Source organism: Diabrotica virgifera, chromosome 3 (genome assembly GCF_917563875.1).
Source record: "Diabrotica virgifera virgifera chromosome 3, PGI_DIABVI_V3a".
NCBI classification, from domain to species: Eukaryota; Metazoa; Arthropoda; class Insecta; order Coleoptera; family Chrysomelidae; genus Diabrotica; species Diabrotica virgifera.
This window is the reverse complement of record NC_065445.1, coordinates 207,722,156-207,736,932: the sequence shown is the minus strand read 5'-3', so window position 1 is coordinate 207,736,932 and position 14,777 is coordinate 207,722,156. Positions and strand designations below refer to the sequence as shown.

The following is a 14,777-nucleotide window of genomic DNA, read 5'->3' as shown; positions in this document are numbered from 1 at the left end:
AGATGTTACTTGCATCGATACCCAAAATACACTAATTACTAATAATTATTAATTATTAATAAGGGTGTTCTTTTTTCGTGGTCAGCTATCGGCGTGTGAACATACATATATATATATATATATATATTCGGTGCGCAATTTTATAGTTTTTGCTTGGCGCGCAATTCTCGAGAGATTTTCGGCGAATCTGTTATCTGCAAACGATTTTATAATAATTATACGTGGAGATGCTTAAGTATGCGTTGACAGTTTATAGGATTAATATTTTTTAGATATGCTTATTGTGATCATTTTTAATTCTTAATTTATAAAGATTATAAATTACTCATTTCCAAATACACTGGCGTCACTGGCCCGTTTTAGTCCCATACTAATAAAATATAAAGGTGTTAGTAAATAAGTATGAAAAATTTGAAGGGCTAATTCTACATGAAAAATTAATGCCAGTTTGCTCTATAAACATATGTCCGCAAATGCTTAGTTTCGGAGATACGGGGTGTTGAAATTTTTATTTCAAACTGCCAATTTATTTATTGCTCTAAGACCAGTTGAGCTATGAAAATGAAATTTGGTGTGTTTTAGGAGGTAGTTATTACGTATTTTATGACATACAATTAAGAATTTTGTATTCATCATTGGCGGGCCTACGGGCAATGGTCTGAATTATTTTAAAGAAAAAAATAGTACGCCACTGAGATATTTCGAATTAAAAATTATTTTTAAATTCCACGTCTAATTTATGATAAACCTTTCTTGCCTTTTTTTCATATGATGCACCTTTTTATACAGAAAAATAAAACATCTTGGCGCGTATTTTTCATTTCTTAATACATCATCAAGAACTATCCAATATAATAATACTAAACTAGAACAATAACAGAAAATATTACTAATACCATTTCAACTAGGTGCAAAGCTGCAAGAAATGTTTAAAATGATCTCTTTTACAGATAACAGAAGAATTTTATATTCATCATTGGCGCGCGTACGGGTAATGGTTTGAATTTTTTGAAGAAAAAAATAGTACGCCACTGAGATATGTCAAACTAAAAATCATTTTTGAATTCCTCGTTCAATTTACGACAAAAAATCTTTCTTTCCTTTTTTTCATACGAGGCGCCGTTTTTATACAAAAAAATAAAACATCTTAACGCTTAGCAAGTATTTGAGGTAGTTTCCATATGCATAGAAACTTAGTTCAAATACTTTGTAAACGTTAAAATGTTTAATTTTTTTGCATAAAAACGGCGCCGCATATGAAAAAAGGCAAGAAAGATTTTTTGTCGTCAATTGAACGAGGAATTCAAAAATGATTTTTAGTTTGACATATCTCAGTGGCGTACTATTTTTTTTTTCAAAAATTTCAGACCATTACCCGTACGCGCGCCAATGATGAATATAAAATTCTTCTGTTACCTGTAAAGGAGATCATTTTAAACATTTCTTGCAGCTTTGCACCTAGTTGAAATGGTATTAGTAATATTTTCTGTTATTGTTCTAGTTTAGTATTATTATATTGGATAGTTCTTGATGATGTATTAAGAAATGAAAAATATGCGCCAAGATGTTTTATTTTTCTGCATAAAAACGGTGCATCATATGAAAAAAAGGCAAGAAAGGTTTTTTATTATAAATTAGACGTGGAATTTAAAAATAATTTCTAATTCGAAATATCTCCGTGGCGTACTATTTTTTTCTTTAAAATAATTCAAACCATTGCCCGTAGGCGCGCCAATGATGAATACAAAATTCTTAATTGTATGTCATAAAATACGTAATAACTACCTCCTAAAACTCACCAAATTTTATTTTCATAGCTCAACTGGTCTTAGAGTAATAAATAAATTGGCAGTTTGAAATAAAAATTTCAAAACCCCGTATCTTCGAAACTAAGCATTTGCGGACATATGTTTATAGAGCAAACTGGCATTAATTTTTCATGTAGAATTAGCCCTTAAAATTTTTCATACTTATTTACTAACACCTTTATATTTTATTAGTATGGGTACTTAATATACCCTGTATTTATATGTAATTCATAATTCATATAATATTGTAATTTTAAAACATGTATAATTATCCATTTGAAAAAATAAATGAATGTTTTTGTAACCTTGATATTATAATTAAAAAAAAATAAATCATTTGGGTTGAGAGGGGGGGCCGATCGCCCCCATCGCCCCCCTTGATCCGCCACTGTCACACCTGCTTTTGGTTTAAAATAAACTAAAAATGTTTTCTGGATATTATTAAAAGTGAATTAAACACTTACGTAATGTTGCTATCTTGTTCTGTAAGTCTCAAATTTACACAAATCACGCATTTAAAGTATTGTTTGAAAATAGTAAAAGTAAAAAAAAACTTACATTTTAGTTATTCATTCAGGCGGCTTTCCAATACACTAACCTGCAAAGTGCATAAGATTTGAAGTAAATTTCACAATCATTAATGTAAACACTTAATCACTGGACAGTACCGGACTCGTGTTAAATTAAATATAAGTTTTGTTTTATCGTTGCTGAGTTTTAATGAAATTCGTTGGTTGGGAAATTGAATCTGTCATATCGATGGCTTAGTGTGAAAACCTCGTATCTCAATAAAATACAATTTTACGGGAGAGACAAAAAACTGATTTACTGCATATTATAACATAAAAACAAAAACTATCTTTACGTATTTTTAATTTGGACACATTTCGATAGTTACACATAAATCTTGCACATATATTATTAATATTTAATTTTTTACCTGACCTGCGAAGTATTCATTCTTAAGTTCTATATATACGTAGTTTTCATATTAGATATTTAAAATATACGATATTTTCATATTAATTATTGATTCATGTATATCTGTCTAACATAATTTTGAATACTAAAAGGGTTATATAAAAAAAATAAAAATAAGTTATTTATTTAGTTTATTGACATATTTTACAAAATTAACATTAAATGACGAAATTATTATATTATATTGATTTTTGAAACAATAGAATCATTGACTTTTAATCTAAATAACAAACTCAATGCTGTAATAAAATGTCTTAATTATCTCAGTCTTTTAATTATCTCTTAATTATGTCAGTCTGTACTTTGTTTAGAGTCCACTCTTACCTGAAGAATACAGGAGCACTCATTACTTTTTTTAGCCCTACATAGTTTTCCTCCGGACTTATGAGGTAGTGTGTCATTGAAAAGATGAACATCTCTGGGTATTACCGACTTCATTTCTTGAAGATGCTTGAACTTATTTGCTTCCAAAGGAATTCGGGCTTTGTAGAGAGAGGGAACAACTACTTCATCATCGGGTTTCCGTACTCTTCTCGGAAGATCAGTAAAGTTATCTTCAAATTCTAATTTACCTGCAACGACCAGTCTGATTTATATTCGATGCAACGGAGATCTGTAACACCGGGGTCTCCTTTTTTTGTTCCTGGTCTGATCGATTCAATGAATTTGAGGCTGCTGTACTTTTTAAAAAAGTCATGGTAGATATATCGTACTTTTTATGGCTTAGGATGTAGTCTGGCTGATCTTATAGCTGCTTCGTAGCTTGAAGGAGAGTAAATTTCCCTATTTTTAAGCTTCCGTTCGATAGTTGCGTGCATGGAATCACACTCCATTTGAGTGTGTCCCTTGACCAAGAATTTTTGTGTAATAGTTATACCGGTTTTATGAGAAGCGAGCAGGAGGGCATTAGCTAGTATACAGTTTCGGTTTTGGTATGTACAGCCATCACTGTATAAGATTACATGTTCGAAGGTATTTCTATGGATTTCAGTTGTTATGAAATTGTAGATAATGGTTGCAAAATCATCTGCGTTTAGACCGCCTTCACACTCATCCCACAAATAGCAGTGTCCATCCTGATTGGTGAGATTGAAGATCGTAAAATTGTGGACCTTAAGCTTTGTGCGACAGTACAACGCAGAAGCGTTTAAGTATGGACTTAGCAAAACTGATTGTAGGTCCATTGTAAACACAGCCGTTTTGCTGTTGGTAGAGTTCGCATAATCTTTGTCTTTGTCTTTTTCTTGCCTAGCTTTTTTCTTCTGTTCAATGTGAGCGTTATACTTATCTTCGCTTAAATTTCCCGCTGTGAATGTGCAACAAATGTCGCATTGATCTTTTTTTGGTTGAAATTGGCTCAGATTGCACTCATCAAATATTTCATAAAATAAACATATCGACGATAAAAAGTTAGCTTTATTTTGAGACTCACAGTATTCTTGGTACAACCGATACAAACGTGCCTTTGATTGGCACTTTGGTTCTAAATACATCTTTTTGGTATCTTTTCTGCAGTAATGAGACTCAAGCTTAGGCAAAGTTACAAAAAAGGATTTTAATAAATCTTTTTTAGCCTTATTTGCTGCACTTTTTCTTGTATCGATCAATTATTGCTGTTCCTCCTTTAATTCTTGGTATTGAATTATATCGAATTGGTTATGGTTTTTATATCACTGTATTATATTGAGTTTCTGGTTGTGTTTGAATTCTTTCTGGTCGGTTAATATTTAGTTACAATAATACAGTACAAATTTTTTGAATTAAGATTAATAAAATGTTTCTACTTGCATGAAAACTTATCATTGTTCACAAAAAATACTTCTCCAAGTCAAAACTCTCAAAAAAACACTCCAAATTAAGTACCACAATCTTGATTATATACGTGGTATTCACACTAAATCAAGAAATCACCTGATATACGTGTTTTATTTTTATGGCTCTAGAAAATAGCATGTCGGATTTGGATTTTTTCTAACAACTGTAAACCGTGAGAGATAAAGTTTTCAAACTAAAACCACAAAATAGTCATTTTCGAAAAAAATTGAGATACGAGGTTTTCACACTAAGCCATGGATATATACCTAGTGGTATGAATAAAATCGGAGTATAAACTCTGGAGTATATTCTCATGAGTAAGAATAATATAAAGTATAAGCTTATCCTCCATATGAATAATATGGAGTACTTATATACTCATAGGACTGAGTGCATTGTATGAAAAAGATATCGAATGCAGGGGCGTCACGTGATAGTACAAGATGGTGAGGCACACTACACTTGAGGAATATTACAGTAGACTCTCTCTATAACGAACACGGGTATTACGAGGTTTCGCTTATAACGAGGTATGCCCAACATATGTGTGCTTACCGAGGCCAGTGCTGTAATACATTCCACCGCCTGTAACTTCCTTCCTATTTATCTGTCGACCGATATTGAATATCGTAGGAAATTTACAATTTGTGATGGCCAAAACTTAGTTTCATTGTTGAAGTCGATCATCGGCACCTAATAAACTATGTAGGAGGCATCAAAATATTTCAGTATTGGTGGTATGCACAATATTGTTGTCTTATATAACAATATCTGCTTATAAGGAGGTAATTAGTACGCCATTTCAGTTCTCCTTATAGAGGGAGTTTACTGCATTATTATGGTTAGATTTTCTTTAATAGCCGGAAGATCGATTTTGTGACGTCATAACGTCACAAAACGGCACCGTATTTACTTTAAGGCTTGCAAACGATATTAAATAACAATAATTTTATTCGCAAAAGAATAGCCACGAAAGTTCTAAGTCTCTAACATGGTTCATACTCTTAGTATTATAGCTGGTGTTTTAGCTAAAAATAATTAATATGATACCACATATCAAAACAGTATGAATCAGATGTTCTGTTCTTCCTTGTACAGTCATACCTATTAAGCAAAATTTACATTATATACTACATGACAACAACGGACAACTGATACCAGTGGCGTAACCAGGGATTTTTGGGGGTTATAAGCGCCCCATACGCTTAACATCCTCCTTAATTTTATACCCCCAGAGACCCACCAGTTGTAGCCCCCCCCCCCTTAGGATCATCCTGGTTACGCCGTTGACTGATTTTCTAATTATTAATCACTTGCCAAAATCAAATTATTGTACGCAAACAATGGGTCTATTGAATAAAAAGAAGTATTTGCTTTTACTTACAAATATTTAAGTATTTACTTAAAAGTAATTGAATAAAGTCATTGGGTCTATTGAATAAAAAGAAGTATTTGCTTTTACTTCCTCGTATTTAAGTATTTACTTAATAGTAATTAAATAAAGCATTAAAGAAATGACTTTATTCAATTACTATTAAGTAAATACTTGTGTAAAAGCAAATACTTCTTTTTATTCAATATACCCATTTCTTTAATGCTTTATTTATTTACGAGGACGTAAAAGCAAATACTTTTTTTATTCAATAGACCCAATGAGTCTATTGAATAAAAAAAAGTATTTGCTTTTACTTACAAGTATTTAAGTATTTAATTACTTTTAAGTAAATACTTAAATATTTGTAAGTAAAAGCAAATACTTATTTTTATTCAATGGACCCAATAGGTATACCTTCAAACACGTGATAATTTTATTTTATAACCAATCTTATATTGTAAATGTATTGAATATAGGGAAATACAAACAAGCAAGTAAGCAAATTACTGTTATATTTATTATAAGATTGATTTTTTATGTTATGTTATGTTTTATGTTGAAATAAACTAAGGGTTAAATTTTATTTTTTGGGTTTTTACTTTTCTTATAAAGAGCGTGCTTAAAAGTAAATGAATTATTATGAAAGAGATCATAATTTCTAATTTTTACTTCTTTTTACTACTAATTCTTAATCATACAGCTAGTCACAGCATGATAACATATTCTAAACATCTAATTATACTAATAGTAAGCAACCAGAGTGTAAGAAGGCCAAGTACACGTTACTAGAACAAACTACCTAAAACTGCAAAACCACGCTAGAGGCACATTTTTGCCTGCCTCTGAAAGGATACTTAATCCCGGATCCAAAAATTATTCTCAGTTTAAATTTTATTGATGCCGGTCGATCTCCGTCGGCTTTGTAATATGCTAGACAAGGACCCATCTGAGGCACGCTTCTACGGTGTCTCTGCTATATAATTTGAGAAAGTGAGAATGAGACGCATATATACTCCCCCGTAGAGTAGGTACCAGTGTATGAAAAACACTTTACTACAAAGATAAGGGGTCAGGGCCGTACTTATTTTTATTTTTTATCATAAAAATAAAGTTATTAAGTTTTATAATAAAAATTAATTTATTTAGCAAATTTCAAAAAGTTAAAATTGTATTTAAAGAATTGATGATGAAATAATGTAAAGAGTCGATTGATATACCGGTGAGGCACTGCCTCACCTGGCTCATAGGACCAGCCGCCACTGATCGAATGTTCGATTTTTAAAATATCACGCCTGATATGATGCCATTTTTTTTCGAATCCTGACAAAACTAATAAATTCATGTTTCCCTAATTATTTGACATCAAAAGTCTTTTTTGCAAAAATATAATACATTTGCAAGAGCCATTTGGTCCAATCGTTTGACATTTGACCTCCAAAAATCACACAAACAAGCTGAACTTTGCTAAAAATGTTAATTTTGGGATCCTAAAAAAGGTGTAAAAAAGTTTGGCACACCAACCCCGGGCTTCCCCCTAGATGCGAGCGGCAGGCACCCCCCAAAATCACCAGGTACTGACCACGGAGAGGTGAATGTCAAATTTTAGTCATACTGTATGTTTTTGATGATGCTGAAAATAAAAATGAGGTTTATTTTAAATTTTAAGTGGGGGAACAGTGTCAAAATCGCAATTTTACCCTAAAAATAAAAAAAATGAAATCACGTTTTTTGCGTTTAACTCGCTACAACTCGTTTTTTTTTTCTGAAATTCTTGCAGCATATATTTCTCACATTTGTGAAGACTATGAAAACTATTGTTGACTTTCAGTCTTTTTCTCATAAAAGTTATGAATTTTTTAAAATTAAATGTGCAGATTTGTGAATTCCAAAGTTAAATCACAAAAATTAAGTGACAGATTTTAAAATTTATCTATTTGATCACTTTTATGTTAAACTATAGAGCCCGAAGAAGTTTTATGGGGAGCTTTAGATCTATATAGTCCTGTCGCCAGGGGGGGTACAACGGCCTCCTTTATTCAGATGGACTTACCCAAGTTTTTTTCATGTATTTTGACCCGTAGAATACGAATTTTTTGGGTAACAGTTGATCCGGATGTCGATAAGATTGTTATTGACCAAGAACTTGAGGAATTACATAACAGAGATTTCTCGCAAAACAAAACATTTTTTGGTATTTTTTGGGTCATTCTAAGCAAAACATGTTTCTACAATTTTTTTCGTAGGATGGCTAGTTTTCGAGATAACCGCGGTTGAACTTTCAAAAAATCGAAAAATTGCAATTTTTGAACCCGAATAACTTTTGATTAAAAAATAAAATAGCCAGTCTGCTTACCGCATTTGAAAGTTTAAGTCAAATTATATCGGTTTTAATTATTTGCATTGCTAAAAATTTATTTTTTTATTGTTTAACAAAGCTATAAACACATAGTGTTTCCCGTGCCTTTACATGCGTTTTAACGCATGCTACGTAGAAATAGCCTCGATTGCACTAGTACCTATTCTACCTACTCGTTCGATTTTAAATGAGAAATCATAGAAAACATCACTCACGCACTAGGTGTTTGTAGCTTTGTTTAACAATAACACAATAAATTTTTAGCAATGCAAATAATCAAAACCGATATAATTTGACTTGAACTTTCAAAGGCGCTAAGTAGAATTGCTATTTTATTTTTAATCAAAAGTTATTCGGGTTTAAAAATTGCAGTTTTTCGATTTTTTGAAAGTTCAACCGCGTTTATCTCGAAAACTGAGCATCCTACGGGAAAACTTGTTAGAACCTTTTTTACTTAGAATGACCCAAAAAATACAAAAAAAAATGTTTTGTTTTGCGAGAAATCTCTGTTATGTAATTCCTCAAGTTCTTGGTCAATAACAATCTTATCGACATCCGGATCAACTGTTACCCAAAAAATTCGTATTCTACGGGTCAAAATACATGAAAAAAACTTGGGTAAGTCCATCTGAATAAAGGAGGCCGTTGTACCCCCCTGGCGACAGGACTAATATGAGTTATAGAAAAAAAAATGGCGCAACTTTTAATTTTAAAGAAAAAAGTGATTTAATTTTTTTATGGTAAAATTGTGATTTTGACAATGTTCCCCCACCTAAAATTAAAAATAAACTTCATTTTCGTTTTTAGCACTATCAAGAACATAAAGTTTGACTAAAGTTGCCATTCACCACCCATGGTCAGTATCTCGAAAAATTAGCGTTATTTTGGGGACTTACAACGTCGATGTTGAAAAGTTGCGCCATTTGTGTTGTATAAAACAGTTTGATCTATATATTTCCAGAAAACTTCTTTGTACGCTACATTTTAACAAAAATGTAACTAAAAACCAAATTTTGAAATTTTGTCGGTCAACTTTTGCGATTAAACTTTGCAATTCACGAATATGCACGTTTTACTTTAAAAAATTCTTAACTTTTATTATAATAAGACCAAAAGCTTGAAATAGATACGATTGTCTTTAGAAAGGTAAGCAACATATACTGTATAATGTTTAGAAAAAATATTAAAATGGAACAGCGCTGTAGAGAGCTAAACGCAAAAAACGTGTTTTCATATTTTTATACTTAGGGTAAAATTTCGATTTTGACAATATTTTCCCACATAAAATTTAAAATAAATTTTATTTTCGTTTTAAACACCGTCAAAAACATAATGTAAGACCAAAATTAGCCATTCAGCACCCATGGTCAGTATCTTGAAAAATAAGCGTTATTTTGGGGATTGCTTATGGCGATATTAAAAGATGCACTATTTTTTTCTATAAAGCATTTTGATCTAAAACTTTCCAGAAAACTTCTTTGGACTCAATATTTTAACGTAAACGTGATTAAAAAGCTAAATTTTAAATTTCGTTACTCAAAGTTTGCGATTAAAATTTGCAATGTCCAAATCTGCATCTTTTACTTTAAAAAATTCATAACCTTTATCACAATAAGATTGAGAGTTTGAAACACGTACCGATGTCTTCAGAAATGCTAGTACTATATACTGTAAAAATATCAGAAAATATTAAAATGGAACAGAGTTAGAAACGCAAAAAAACGTGATTTCATTTTTTCAGTATATGACTAAAATTGGCCATTCACCTCTCCGTGGTCAGTATCTCGAGAAATAAGCGTTTTTTTGGGGATGTGCCGCTCGTCTACTAAAACCGTTCTCCAAGGAAGGGAAGCGAAAAAAATGTAACTTAAAACGAAAAACCTACAAATAATCTGAATTTAGCAATAATCTGCTTTCCGTAGAAAAAAATGTAAAAAAAAATAATCCGTAAAAAAAATTTTTGGGGCCCCAAAATTGATATTCCCAGCGAAATTAACTTTATTTGTAAGATTTTTAGAGGTCAAATCTCTTCACGATCTGACTAATATTTGGAATATATTTAATTGGTAGAAAAAATCTAATAGTTGTTTTTAATAGATATTTCAGTTGTCTAGAAATAGTTTTTCATGAATTTAATATTATTATATATTACATTGAACTAGAATCATTTTAGTAACATACCTTTTAATACCCTTTATAATTTGGAGCACGAAATATTGTAGAATGTTTCAGTTTCTCTGTGAATATGGTTATGGTGAAGGTGAAGGTGAAGATGAATATTGTTTGTAAACAAATGAGAACTGACTGGCTTAACCGGTCTACCATTAGATGTTGCCAAGTTTCAACTTCGTGGCTTGTTAAAACTGTGTGATACGTACGTTCAAACGCATCCCTATCGAGACGAAAGTTACTGAATGCACAAGAGGATCCTGCCCGATTACCAAATCGACATGTCATCAGCGGATCACTCGTGTATGGCGTGTATAAACATTTATATGGATATTATATTACTAAATAGATAATTGAATACCCTTACAAACGAGCATCACATTACCCCATCACATATTGTCATTTAAAAAAGTCATAGATTGCATCATCACGTCCAGATGGATGACGTCACTAGTATGATTTATATATGCCAAAAAATCGTAATTTAAAAATAAAAATCGACGTGTCTCGGGAATTTCTAATAATGTTGTTTATTTAGCTAATAATGAATTTATGCGTTACTTTATGGACGCACTGTATATAGAAGTCTTTTTATGTACATTTAGATTGCGTTAATTATCGAGTCACCGGAAAAATCGTAATTATGGCAAATTGTTCAATAGGGATTAGTCGGTTGGAAGAATAGTCACTTCAACACTTTTCTACTTTCTTGAGAATACCAATTTAAATTAAGAATATAAGATAATCTAAAATCTTCTCTTCTTGCAGTACCGTCTCCTATCGGAGGTTGGCTACCATCACAGCAATCTTAACTTTGGTGGCTGCAGCTCTGAGCAACTGTATTTAACTGCACCCATAACACTCCCTTAAATTTCGCAAATTCACAAACAGGAAATCCTCCTACGTCCCACATTTCTCTTTCCCTAGATTTTTCCTTGGATTATGAGTCTTAGCAGAGAGTACTTTTCTCCTCTCATTATGTAGTCTAGATATTCGAGCTTTTTCGTTTGTATGGTTTTTCCCCATTCGTTCCCCATCTTCAGCAAAACATCTTGATTTGTTACTCTCTCTGTCCATGGTATTTTCCACATTCTCCTGTAGCACCACATCTCGAATGACTCAATGTTTTTGATGTTTATCATTTTTAGTGTCCAAGCTTCCATGCCGTACATGCTACTAAAATATTTACGGGTAAATAATTTTGATTCTTTAAAAATGAGTCATTCAAAATTAAAGCTCATTGTGACTTCGTGTGGTCCATTTTAATTATTTTCAAAAGTTCTGAAGCATATTAAAATCGTGAAGGATGAAATAACCTAAGAAAATAACTATGTTTCGATTTAAATAAAAACACCTTTCTTTAGATCAAGTAAATAGTGATTCTGAAAAGAATTGGAGCTCAAAGAAAAAAATAATGATTTTTATTCTTTCAAAATATATAAACAAAATTTAATCGAATAATAAAAATAGTAAAAAATTAACAGATCAAAAACATGCAAAAAAGTTTAAACATAAGTATAAATCACTTCATTTTTAGGAGTTGGTAGTGGTTTTATAGGAGTGAAAATATGGAACTTATTATTTAAACGAGCTACCCCTAATCAGAAAAAGAAGTCATTACGTTACGTAAAGCCCGAGATATAGTGAGTTTTTGTAACTGCCTAACGTAACGTATCTCCCGTAAACCACTTACGTAAACCGTAAAGCACTTACGTATCGTAAGAATGATGAACGTTAATAGGGAGTTTTTGTAACTGCATAACGTAACGTAAAGTCATTTTTATATTCTGTTGACATTAATAGTTATTTATGTATTAAGAGCGAAAGGTGATACATTATTGCTTGAGAGTAAGAGTTACCTTTGCGCTTGTAATAGGTACAACATTTTTTCTACAATCTTCTTCTTCATGTGCCGTGCTCGATTATCGAACGTTGGCTATCAAATTGGCTATAGCAATTTTGTTAACGGCAGCTCGGAAAAGGGATGCAGAGGATCTGTTATACCATTCTCTCAGGTTTTTAAGCCATGACGTTCTTCTTCGACCTGACGTTCTTCTTCGACCTGGCCCTCTTCTTCCGTCTACCTTGCCTTGTATTATTAAATGGAGTATATTATATCTCTCTGGGTGTCGCATAACATGGCCAAAATATTCAAGTTTTCGATTTTTAACTGTTCTGACGACTTCTGTGACTTTTCCCATCCGGTGCAAAACAACTTCGTTACGAACTCTATCCACCCAACTTATTCGTAGGATTGTTCGGTATACCCAAATTTCAAAGGCTTCGAATTTCTTGAGAAGAGTATCTGTTAAAGTCCAAACTTCGACACCGTACAAAAGAGTAGAGAACACATAACATCTCACTAATCTAATTTTAAGATCCAAAGTAATGTTGTTTCCACATAAAAGTTTCTTTATCTTAAAGAATGCAGCTCTGGCCTTCTCTATACGTATTCTAATTTCTTTGCTCATGTCCCAGTTCTCATTTAGATTACAACCAAGGTAGGTTCTAGATACTGTTAGTTCTCTCTAATTGTTCACCACAAGCTGTTACTACTTCCGGTTCTACCGGATTCTACAATCACTTAATAAAATTAAACTATTTTTAAATCCTTAACTTTATTGTAACTATTTTATATCTGTCATTATAGTATCATAACATTAACTTTTATATCTTTCAGTTTGAATGTTCAATGTGTTTGTATCGTATGGTTGTACGGTTGCTACGGACTACGAGCGTAAAATTAAACTTTACGCGCTAGAGCGATAAAGTGTCAGTACTCAGTAAACGTCAAATTTTCGTTGCCATTGACAAGCGAAAAAGTCTTCTTTATCAACTGATTGTAGAAAAAAAATAAAACAATGTTCACACAATATACAATTTATATACAAATGTAAAAAAAGACAAATGTGGATGATGAAATTGTATGGTTTTAATTGCTTCTATTTAAATATAAAATTTTTATTTTTTCTTGGTTTTAAATTTTTTATTTTTGTTTATACGCTGTGAGCTCGTACGTAGAGGGGATATTTAAGAAATCGCAAGCGCCAGTAGTGACAAATCTGTAAACGTTTACTGGAAATTTGACATAAATGTCAAAGTGAATAATTTAAAATTAGAAATAAAAACATTAATTATAAAAAATATTAGTTGGTCAAAGCTGTGGTATATATTTTTACCTTAAATATACTTACGTTTTAAATACTGAATTTAAGTTTTTTTAATGTTACATAATATGTAATTATAAATTAAGCCATTAATCTTAGCGCCATCTACACGATAATTGTGAAAGCATCCGAAGTAAGAAATTAATATTTCATCAATAGAACGTCAAAATGATTAGCAAAATCTTAAAAAAATCTGTTATAATTTAATTACTTTTTAGCGTTGTAAATATGAAGCGATAACAATTAAAAAATAAATTTAAAAATTACCGGTGAAAGTTGAATTAGTAATCCGCCAGGAGCGACACCAGCGAAGCTCAGAGCGTATACCTACTTTTTAGTTGTAAATTATTGTACCTACATCAGAATTCCAATATAATGTAAAGAGTTTGTTCATATTTATTTGAAAATTTTACCGAAATTAGGTCATTTGTTTATCTAGTTATTGTGGTGATCACTGTATTTGTTAAATACAAGATTTGATTGCTTTGCTTTATTAATAGACAACTTAAACAACAAGCAAATTCTAAATTTATTATGAAGTTCCACTTTCCAAAAACAAGCAAAGAATAATTTTACTCAAATAGACTAAACCAATATATCCAGGCGCGGATCTAGAAATTTATAATAGGGGGGTCAGACGTACCGCAAATATTTTATTGTCCAGATTTAGCCATACGACTCACGCTTACTCTAAGGATAAAATTCATTCATCTCAGATACCTGTATCATTCATACCCAGATATGGTATCAAAAGAATTGAGCTCTGGTTCACAGAAAAAAAAATAAATAATAAAAAAATACTTATAGACTAAATACAATAGGGGGGTCCATGGACACGTTGACCTTCCTCTGTATCCGCGCCTGAATATAAACATTAACATAATTATTTATACAGTGTGTCCAAAAAATGTTTTTTAATTAAATTAATTGAAACAAAAAGAAGAATGTATGGAATTTATTTAATTCAAAATACGTTTTACTGTTATCAGAAAACAGGAAAAAATGTTTATTTGACAAATAAATATTGTTTTTCGCTAAAATTCAATGTTAAAACTGCCACCCACCTGCCTCTTTGCAATTTGAACGTTTCATTAAAGCGAAATTCA

The 14,777-nt window shown here is 31.4% G+C and overlaps 1 protein-coding gene across 3 annotated transcripts in view; it reads right to left on the bottom strand.

Moving 5' to 3' along the window:
• LOC126881516 (UDP-glycosyltransferase UGT5-like) overlaps nucleotides 1-10,643 on the bottom strand; it is a 116,587-nt gene extending 105,944 nt beyond the window's left edge. The window contains exons 1-2 of one of the 3 annotated variants that reach the window (XM_050645816.1): nucleotides 10,517-10,643; nucleotides 2,273-2,406 (exon numbers count right to left, since the gene is read on the bottom strand). The gene's annotated coding sequence lies outside the window, so the exon portion shown is untranslated. The remainder of the gene's footprint in view (nucleotides 1-2,272; nucleotides 2,407-10,516) is intronic. The other 2 variants (XM_050645814.1, XM_050645817.1) reach the window with 2 other exon arrangements.
• Between the last annotated feature and the right edge of the window lie 4,134 nt (nucleotides 10,644-14,777).